The 10,525-nt window shown below is 30.5% G+C and overlaps 1 long non-coding RNA gene across 5 annotated transcripts; it reads left to right on the top strand.

The window, feature by feature from the left end:
- Positions 1 to 6,219: 6,219 nt before the first annotated feature.
- LOC114274158 (uncharacterized) lies at positions 6,220 to 10,315 on the top strand. Of its 5 annotated transcripts, none has more exons than XR_014356456.1 (8): positions 6,220 to 6,423; positions 6,555 to 6,614; positions 7,192 to 7,272; positions 7,451 to 7,502; positions 7,932 to 8,096; positions 8,505 to 8,571; positions 8,882 to 9,000; positions 9,886 to 10,315. It is a non-coding gene; the product is annotated as an uncharacterized LOC114274158 (long non-coding RNA). The 5 variants fall into 5 exon arrangements; XR_014356454.1 differs by having other exon boundaries at positions 7,441 to 7,502; positions 7,932 to 8,093; positions 9,886 to 10,314; XR_014356453.1 differs by having other exon boundaries at positions 7,932 to 8,093; positions 9,886 to 10,312.
- The last annotated feature ends 210 nt before the right edge of the window (positions 10,316 to 10,525 follow it).

Here is a 10,525-nt window from a genome sequence, read left to right as displayed (position 1 = left end):
CTTTTTTTTTTTTTTTTTTAAGATTCACAACCAAAGCTATACATTCAATCTTATTTTATTTTATTTGGCTCAACAATAAAATCAAATACACATTAATTAACATTGTCACATTATTCTTGTCAAATTTTATGCATATCTAGAATTTTTTAAATTTATTTAAAAAAAATTAAGGACATTGTCTAGTGTAGGTTTCGGTTTGCTTTTCTATGTTATTTTATTTTGTTGTGTATTGTAATTTTCAGAATGGTTTGCTTGTTCTGAAATTTCAATTAACGAGTATGAATCTATTTGTTTTATGTTATCACACAATTTATACAACATATATATATATATATATATGAATGTATTTGAAAATAAGGAAATTGTAGAGAATCAAAACAAGCATGAGTTGTGATTGGTTAGAAATGATGGGTACATAGATTTATTTGCTAGAAAAACAAAAAGGGGATACAAAGTCATACTAAATAATTTTTTTTAAATTAAAAGAATTTTTCTTAGTTATGAACAGATTTAACTGAAATCAGCTTGTTTCCCAATGTTATGCTTCATTTATTTAGATAGAAAATATTTTTTAATGAAAAATATTTTTTATAAAAAAAATTCAAAATATATTTTTTTTATATTTGGTGGTGGTGGTGATGGAACGAATGTGAAAGTAGAAATTGTTACATAGTGGTGGGGTGATGGCGGCAGTGATGATGGTAGTGGCTATGGTGATGGTAGTGTGACAGTGAAAGTGAGAATAGTGGTGATAGTGTTGTGAAATTAGTAAAAATTTAATTGAAAAAATATTTTTTGTTTTTTAAAAGTAACAAACAACAAAATTCGTGGGGGACTAAAGGAAGAAGATGGATGATGGATTGGGTGTGGTAATGCATAGATATCTTAAAATGAGTGGTTCAGATTTGTTAAAGGTATAATTAGATTTTGGATAAATTAAAATGAATTGTTTAAATTTGCTAAGAGAAAGATGGTTTAATGTCTAAATTGTCCGTGGCTAACAATTCCTTATTTATGCCCTGATGCAATTTAATATGAGTCTTATAACACTTTCTTCAAACAAACTTTTTGATTTTCTCAAAATTATATATTTGATTATTATAAAACAAACTTTTTAATTAATTAATTAATGTGTATTTGATTTTGTTGTTGAATCAAATAAAATAAAATAAGATTGAATGTATATTTAGCTTTTGTTGTGAAACTTAAAAAAATAAAAAATAAAATAAAAAAATAAGTTGTTAACATTAAATATATTAAAAAAGAAAGAAAAAAGATTGAAGGTATATTTAGCTAAAACCTTTATAAAAAAAAGACAAAAGAAAAACAAGAAGGTTGTTAACATTAAATATATTTAAAAAGAAAGAAAAAAGATTGAAGTTATATTTAATTTTTGTTGTGAACCTTAAATAAAAAATAATTAAAAAAAAAATTGTTAACATTAAATATATTAAAAAAGAAAGAAAAAAAATTGAAGGTATATTTAACTTTTGTTGTGAACCTTAAAAAAATAAAAAAATAAATAAATAATAAATAAATAAATAAATAAAAATTGTTAACATTAAATATATTAAAAAAGAAAGAAAAAAGATTGAAGGTATATTTAACTTTTGTTGTGAACCTTAAAAAAAAATAAAAAATAAAAAATAAATAAAAAAAAAATTGTTAACATTAAATATATTTAAAAAGAAAGAAAAAAGATTGAAGGTATATTTAGTTTTTGTTGTGAACCTTTAAAAAAAAAAAAAAAAAAAAAAAAAAAAAAAAATTGTTGTTAACATTAAATATAAAAAATAAAAATGGGGATTAAAGTGGGTTGGGGAAAATCCATACCCATTAAAAAATGGGGAGGGTGGTACCCATGGGGAATGGGGAATGGAGAATGGGGAAAATTTATTATAGGGGAATGGGGATGGGGAATTAATATCCACCCCATTGCCCCCCATTGCCATTCCTAATTACACTTAGACTTATTGATGAAAAGATTTAAAATGTTTCAAGCTCAAGTCATCTTAAAGGCTCACTAGAGATTTGTCGAGTTATTAATTTAAAGTCTCAAAATTAGTTAAAGTGTAATCAACTTACCCAAACTCAATTTTTTTAAAAAAATATTTTAAATGTTTTTTTTATAGATGATGTACATAGAGAGATGTATGAACGAACAAATCAAATTATTAAAGTGAGACTTGCAATAAATTTATTGACTCGAACTGCACCGATCTAACCAACGAATTCAGTTGGAGACAACCTAATCCTTAAATTAAATTAGGCTTCATTTAGCATGTTAATTTTGGACTAAAATAGCCATAAAAATATAGATAGGCTAAAAGCTAAGAAGACAGTGTCATATCTAAATCATAATCATTTTATTTTTTTTCTTATAAAAATTAAAAAAATAAAAATCTAACTCAAACAAACTTTTTAACCTCAAATTATAAAAAAAAACTAAAATAAAAAACTAAAAAGTCAACCTATTTTCTAAGCGAAGGCTTTAGAAGGGAGCAACTTGCTGTCGTGATGAGAAGCGGTCCCCTTTTTTAATTTTTTTTTTTTTTTTTTCTTTTTTAATGCTTTAGAATTTTCTCTTAACGTGGCAAGGGCGGCAGCAGAAATTTTGTCAAGGGCGTCAAGATGTGCATAAAAAAAATTGAGTTAACTTTGGTACATTATTAATTGAAGATCATTTTTTATAGAATTATGTTATATGTATTAATTAGTGTATTAATTAGTATACCAACAGATGAAATGGCATAATTTTAGAAGTTTTGGTTATTTGTAATTTATATAATAGGTAGAGTCAGTAATAATAACATAATACTAGTTAGTACACCAGTATGTACATTAATTGGTACATGTAGCACTACCGTTTTTTATATAAGGGTTTTGAAATAAGTATTTAATGAGAAAATTATATAAATTTAACAAGTTATTTTTTATTCTTGTATAAAATTTCGAATTATTAATTACATCTTAGTATCACTACAAGAAAACTGGGTATATGAGACAGAACTATTTGCGACGACACACTTGCCGTCTCAAAAAGTCACTTTTTGCGACGGCAGAAAATGCCGTCTCAAAAAAGCAGAGTATTTGCGACGGCACCATTTACCGTCGCAAATACTCTTATTTTTTGAGACGGCAAATAGTGTCGTCGCAAATGCTCTGCTTTTTTGAGACGGCAAATGGTGCCGTCGCAAATACTCTGCTTTTTTGATACGGCATTTTCTACCGTCACAAAAGTGGCTTTCGTGTTTTTTTTTTTTAGTGAATATTTTTTAAATTTAAATATTTTTTTTTAGATGTACCTTACTTAGATGCATCTAAAAAATAAAAAAATTATGAAAAAATATTTTTAAAAATTAATAAATACATAAAAATACAAAAAAAAATGTACTGAATTATTGTATTTTTTTATATTTTGGGTATTTAGTGAATTTTTAAAAGATTTTTTTTACAATTTTTAAAATTTTTAGGTGTATTTATGTTAAGTGTGTCTAAAAATTTAAAAAAAAATACTTAAAATATTAAAAAAATTAGTAAAAACAATATAACACGGAAAACAAGAAAGTATAATTTTCTCAAAAGAGTTTTTGGAAAACTCTAACCTAGCATAGTGTTGCGGTTTTGAGATAGCTTCATATATACACAGTCACAAAATGGTTTGAATAAATTCAACGGTATTTTTCTGTTGCAAAAAGAATTTAAAAAAACAATGTCGTCTTACTCTTTTGATATAACATTTCTCTTTTCATTTATTTTTTCATCTTCCTGTCTCTCTGTCTCTATCTCTCTCTCTTCTCTTTATCTCTTTTCATTCATTTCTCTCTATCTCTATCTCTCTTTCTTTCTATGTCGGCCTGTTTCTCTCTGTCTCATTTTCTCTCTGTGTCTCTCGCATATCTCTCTTCTCTCTATCTCTTTCATTTTTTTTTCTCTCTCTCTCTCTCTTATTTTTCTATCTCTCTCGCTCATTTCTCTTCTCTTTCTGTCTCTCTCTTTTTCTGTGTCTCTCTCTCTCGCTCATCTCTTTTCGTTCTATTTCTCTCTCTTTTTTGTCTATCTCTCGCTCATCTCTTGTTTCTCTCTCTTTTTCTATCTTTCCATCTCTCTTTCTTTCTCTCTCTATCTCTTTTTCTGTCTATCTCTCTCTCTCCTTGTCTCTCTCTCACTCATCACTCTTCTTTCTCTCTCTGTGTCTACTTGTCCATTTGTCTATTTCTCCTTCACAATGTTCGCCTTGCTTACTCTCTTACTCACATCTTCTCTATTTATCGAGCTCCTTCTCGATTTATCGATCCACTATAAGAAAATACACTTTTAGCAACCACTTTGTCTATCTCTCTCTCTCGCTCATCACTCTATCTCTCTTCTTTATCTGTCTCTTACAAAATTAAAATATTTTTTAAATATTTAAAATATTTAAAAAATTGATTTGAATTAAGTTTTGAACAGAGTTTTGAATTATCTGTCTTCTTTATTTATTGAGCTCTCTATCGATTTATCGATCCACTACAAGAAAATGCACTTTTAGCGACCACTTTGTCTCTTTCTCGCTCATCACTCTGTCTCTCTATCTCTTTTCTCTATTCGTCTCTTACTCATCTCTCTCTCTCACCACTCATCTTCTCTACCACATTTACCACTATTGCAAATGACATTCAACTACCACCACTATTCTCTTTCTCTCTTTCACTCATCACTCTTCTTTCTCTGTCTGTTTGTCTATCTATCGATTTGTCTGTCTGTCTGTGTGTCTTTCGTTCATCTTTCTTCTCTCTATCTCTCTCCTTGGTCTTCTCTCTATGTCTCTCTCTCGCTCATCTCTCTTCTCTCTATCTCTTTCATCTCTTTTCTCTCTCTATCTTTCTCGCTCATCTCTCTTTTCTCTCTCTCTGTCTCTCTCGCTCATCTCTTTTCTCTCTATCTCTCTATTTTTCTATTCTCTCTATCGTTCATCTCTTTACGCTCTCTTTCTATATGTCTCTCCCATCTCTTGTTTCTCTCTATTTTTCTATATGTCTCTCTCTATCTATTTCTCTCTCTGTCTCTCTGTCTCTCTCACTCTATATCTCTTTCTCTCTTTATCTCTCTCTCACTTATCACTCTTCTCTCTTTCTTTCTCTCTCTGTGTCTGTTTGTTTGTCTCTCACTTTTGTCTCTCTCTCTCTTTCTCTCTATGTGTCTGTTTGTCTCTCTCCCCCATTGTGTTCACATTGCTCATTCTCTCCCTCATCTCTTCTCTATTTACTGAGCTTTCCACTATAAGAAAATGCACTTTTAGCGACCACTTTTTCTCTCTCTCGCTCATCACTCTGTCTTTGTCTTTGTCTCTGTCCCTCTCTTTCTCTTCTCTATCTGTCTCACTCATCTCTCTCTCTCTCTCACCACCCATCTCTTTTACGACCTTCACCACTACTGCAAAACGCCATTCCACTACCACCATTACTTCTACTGTCGCCATTTCACCTCTACGACTACCATTACTACTACTATCGCCACCACTCCACTACCACCACTGCCACTACTGCCATTACTACTACCATTACCTCTCTTTCACCCCTGCGACTCCATTTACACTACCACTACCACAACTTCACCACTAATCTCTTTCGCCATCACCACCACCACCACCACCACCATCATCTCTTGTCCACCACCTTCACTACTGCTGCCGTTCTTTTTCCTCTACCATAAAAAATTAGTTCATGATTTTTAGTAATAAAAAAAAGTAGGCCGCAGAAAAATATTTTTTATTGACTACAGAAAATTAATTTTTATTTTAGTGGAAAATATTTTTCATTAAAATATATATGAAACAAATAAATTTTCAACCTTAATAACGAAAAGAAAATGAAAATTATTATTTATTTATTTTTATTATTTAAATATTCATTTATGATGAATTTTTTTTATTTTTTTTTCTCATCCCCCCCCCCTCATTTTTATTTTAGTGAAAAATATTTTTCATTAAAATATATATGAAACAAATAAATTTTCAACCTTAATAACGAAAAAAAATAAAAAATATTATTTATTTATTTTTATTATTTAAATATTCATTTATGATGAATCTTTTTTTAAAATTTTTTTTTTCTATTACAAAATAAAAAAATGAAAATAATATTTTTATTATTTAAATATTATTTTTTAAATAATATTTTTTAAAAAATATTAAAAAAAAACCCATTTTTTCCATTCCCGCGCCCCCCAAAATCCCCAATTCTTAGAACCAAAAAAAACCCCCCCAATTCTTAGAACCAAAAAAACCCTAAATCTAATCGTCTCCCTTACATCACTCTCTCAGTCGCCTCTCTCTCTCTCTCTCTCACCCTCTCGTTCATCTCTGCACCGATCACTCTCTCACTCTCTCGTTGTTCATCTCATCGATTCGCACCGATCATCGCACCGCCGATCTACTCACAGGTAAACTCTTTCTCTCAATCTGTCTCTCTCTCTCTCTCTCTCTCTCGGCCCGATGGTTGTTTTATATATATATATATATATCAGATATATCTCTGATCTAATCTGTCTCCCTCACTCTCTCATCTCATCAGATCAGTCTCATCTCTGTCTCTCTCTCTCTCTCGCCCCGATAGACTCACATTGTCTCACAGGTAAGTCTCTCTCTCTCTCTCTTTCTCTTTCTCTTTCTCTCTCTCTCTCTCTCCCTGATCTCTCATCTCTACACTGCACCGATCGAATCTGTGTGTGTAATGTCTCCCTCATTCTGTGATGTCTGTAATGTCTGTATGTTAATCTGAATCTGAAATGTTGATCTTAGTTGATCACACTGTGTAATCTGAAATCTGATCTTAGTTGTGTCTCACACTGTGTAATGTTGATCTTAGTTGTGAAATCTGAAATCTGTATGTTAATTTTATTAATTCTGAAATCTAAATCTGAATCTGAAATATGAATCTGTGTTTTTGTTTTTAATTAATTTAATTTTTTTTTTCAGATTTGGTATATTATATATGCAAATCAAGACAAAAGTACCCAGAAATTAAAATCAAGTTACATGTTTGTGCATTTAGGGCGTGTTTGGACGTCCCATTGGACTTGAATGTTTACATACTTAGTTATATTTCAGCTTAGAAACTCTAATCGGTTCTTTTCTCATTAATACATATTTCATTGGTGTAATGGAGAAAAGAACTTGGGGTTGACTGTCTTCTACTGATTGGAGTACAGGTGACTCAAAAGAAAGTTTCTATATTGGTCCCCTGGAAAGCATTTCAAGTCATAGTAATCTGAATCAATGGCCTTCAGAAGGTATTTTAATAATTTCGTGTGCTTTCATTTGTTTATGTTCTCTTAATGTGTCCTCATATAACAATTTCATTTCTCCTGCATTTTGTGATCTGTCATTTAGCATACATTTTGTATAATGGGTACATGATTCCTAAGGTGAAAACATTATTTCTGGTGTTGTCTGGCTAGGAAATTCCAGAAGTTTTTCCATCTTGGAGACCTACTATTGAATCTTACTATGAAAGAGTCCTGTAAGTTTTCCCCATTGTTTATTCCTGTGTCACACTCTGAAAAGAGAGTAGAAAGTTATCAAAAATCATAGTAGATCTATTCACTTAAACTGTGTCTGCCTAGTAAGTTCATTTCCTTCAATCAACGTTAATTTCTTTATACAAAATCAGAAGTTTTGCTCATGCATCCAATACATGATTTCTTTGACTAGTTTATAGTGCTAATTTGTATTTCCTTCCCTTGGATTTGACGTTTTGGATTTCTTTCTTGTGCAATTGAAGTTGGAGTGTTGCAAGAATTCTAATATGTAGAAGACCAGATTGAGGGTTGTGAAATGTGAAATATCAATGATTTCTTTGATTTTTTTACTTGTGTCCAACACATTCCATGCACTTAACTTTTTTTGTTTCTGTTTTTGTGGGTAAATGGGCAAACCTGTGCTGATGCAGCTCCGTAATCTGGAAAGGGGTGTGGACATATTAGTTGCCACACCGGGGCGCTTAGTAGATATGATAGAGAGGGCAAGAGTTTCTCTTCGGATGATCAAGTATTTGGCTTTGGATGACGCTGATCGAATGTTGGATATGGGCTTTGCAGTCATGTTTCTATAGGTAGTAGTACTATGAAAGATGGCTTAGTTTTTTTTTTTTTTTTTTTTTATAATATTTTTTTTGTTTTGTTTTAATTTTTTAATTTTATTTTTATGAGATCATGGTTCTACGTTTGATTTGATTCTTTTAATCTATTAGCTAGATAAAAATCATTGTTTGTTTTAACTTTTAGATACGGTGTAGATAGTATTTCTATTGTACTCTTTTTAAAGAGTTAAAAATGCTTTGATTGCTGTTATGCTGTGAAACAGGTTCACTTCTAGAATTCTAATCAAGCAGTATTTTAATTTCCCCCCCACCTTTTTTCCATTTAAAATTTTATTTTTTTTAATTTCAGTGACTTTTTTAGTTGTAGCCCTTGTAGAATGTTGGCTACATGGCCATGTTGACATTTGGTATTGTTGGACACAGAAAGCATTTGATGAAGATGGTAACGTAAAGCAACCGAAGCAACTCTCAATTAACAAAGTTGGACATGGTATGTGGGGAATACTATTCTTCTTCTTCCTTCTTGGATGTATGTATGTGGAGAATTCATATAATCTCTGTCATCCCCTTAAATTCTATAATTACTTTGAATGTTTTCATTTATATCTTTAAATTTCAATAATTTTATTTGGATTCTAATAAAGTTAGTAAATGAATTGCTATGACAATCCAAATGATCAAAAAGAGGATATGAGTGGATGGTACACTGACATTTGTTATGCCTTTTTGGTTGGCATTATATTGCCACTCTTTTTGGGTGAATACATTGTATTGCCACTCATATTGTATGTTTTGTGTAGCGCTGCATGAGATTGATCCAGTCTTCAAAAAATTCTCTTGCTCGGAGAAACTATCAAGCTTACTCTTATCCTTAGACTACAAGAGGCCGATGATCATTCAATCAATGTACATATTTAAGGTACCTCTTGTTCTGTTTTCATCATGTTATTAGCACACTTATTTTCTGTTAATGTGGCAGTTGTATGTATCCAATAGGCTGAGCTTGAGCTTGTGCTTGTGTCTTTGACATACAGCACTGTGCGAGCTTAGTGTGGCCTTCTTTAGAAGAAAAAATGCATTTGGCAGATATCTGTTCAATTATGTTCTTTTTTTTTTTTTAAATATATAATTGATTTATCAAAGAATTTTTTTTATCAATTCTTTACCATCTCAAATAGTTGATCTCTTTCACCCAAGATCACCTATGTTGAAGTTTAAGTTTATTAAAATCCCTCTCTACATTTTTTAATTCATCGTCCGTCTTAAGGTAAACATCTTCATTGGTTTAGTTTTAAACTCCCCAGTCCTCACTAATAGGTGAAGAAATGTTGCTCAAATGATGACAATCCTTTAGGCCTGACGTTTTACTCTTTGTTGTCACCATATCACTAAATCAAATATAATTACTCTGTTTCACAACTTGCAGAAAAGCATATATATATAGACTATGGCTATGAGTATTCTTGATCATCATCTCATACAATAATCATTAATGTACTAAATATCTTTCTAGAGTGCCGTAAAATTGTGAATTTTCGTCAACCCTTAGTTTGCAATTTTCAAAAAGGAAGTCTAATTTAATTTTGTTTCCTATTCTGATTTACTATCATTTGATGAATATTTTTCAATTTTTCCTATAGAGTTTTGTTCTCTTGGAGTAATTCTTCAATCCTTTTATTTGTTCTTTCAACTCAAAATTTATAGAGCTACATGTCTGTTAGGTTGAAGCCTTGAATTTTAAATTCAAGTATATTTTTTAGATACTGAGTTGGCTCTTTTGTTGTATCTTCTTCAACCTCAACAGCTTTCCGAGGCAGAGAAGGAGATACAGAGGCTACTGGAGAGATGCGATGGTGTTTCAAGCAACAGCCCGACTTCATTGTTCTCCATGGAAGCCATGGATCCACCTTTTCTAGGGGAGTTTGGGATGGAAGGGTTTGGAAATATTTTTTATGTGCCAGAAAACAATTACAATCATGGCATGGATTGGGTTAATCTTATATGATATGTAATTAAAGCAATTCTAGTATTAATGTAGCTAGTGACCATCTTATGTACATTTTTTTATTTTTTTTTGCCCTTGGCTTTGTTTTTATGTTGCAGTGTTTCAGTGGTATTTTACATTTAACTAGAAGATGGAATTGTTAATGTTAGAATATAACTTGTTTTTTAATTATAGATGAATTTTTATTTATATATTGGACTTTTTAATTATTATATAATTATTGGTTTTTTTTTATAGTTATTTTTCATTTAATATAAGTCATTTTTATATTTTTAATAATTTTATTACAGGTTTTTTTTTTGTTTTTTGTTTTATAATTTTTTTTGAGACGGCAGAACATCCCGTCTCAAAAAGAAATTTGAAATAGACTTTTTGCGACGGCACCTCTACTGTCGCAAAAGGTAGGGAATATTATTGAAAAATAAGGCCTTTAGCGACA

Source organism: Camellia sinensis, chromosome 15 (assembly GCF_055761805.1).
Source record: "Camellia sinensis isolate YWXY chromosome 15, ASM5576180v1, whole genome shotgun sequence".
NCBI classification, from domain to species: domain Eukaryota; kingdom Viridiplantae; phylum Streptophyta; class Magnoliopsida; order Ericales; family Theaceae; genus Camellia; species Camellia sinensis.
Note: the sequence above shows the minus strand (reverse complement) of the source record. Positions and strands in the feature narration are given on the sequence as shown.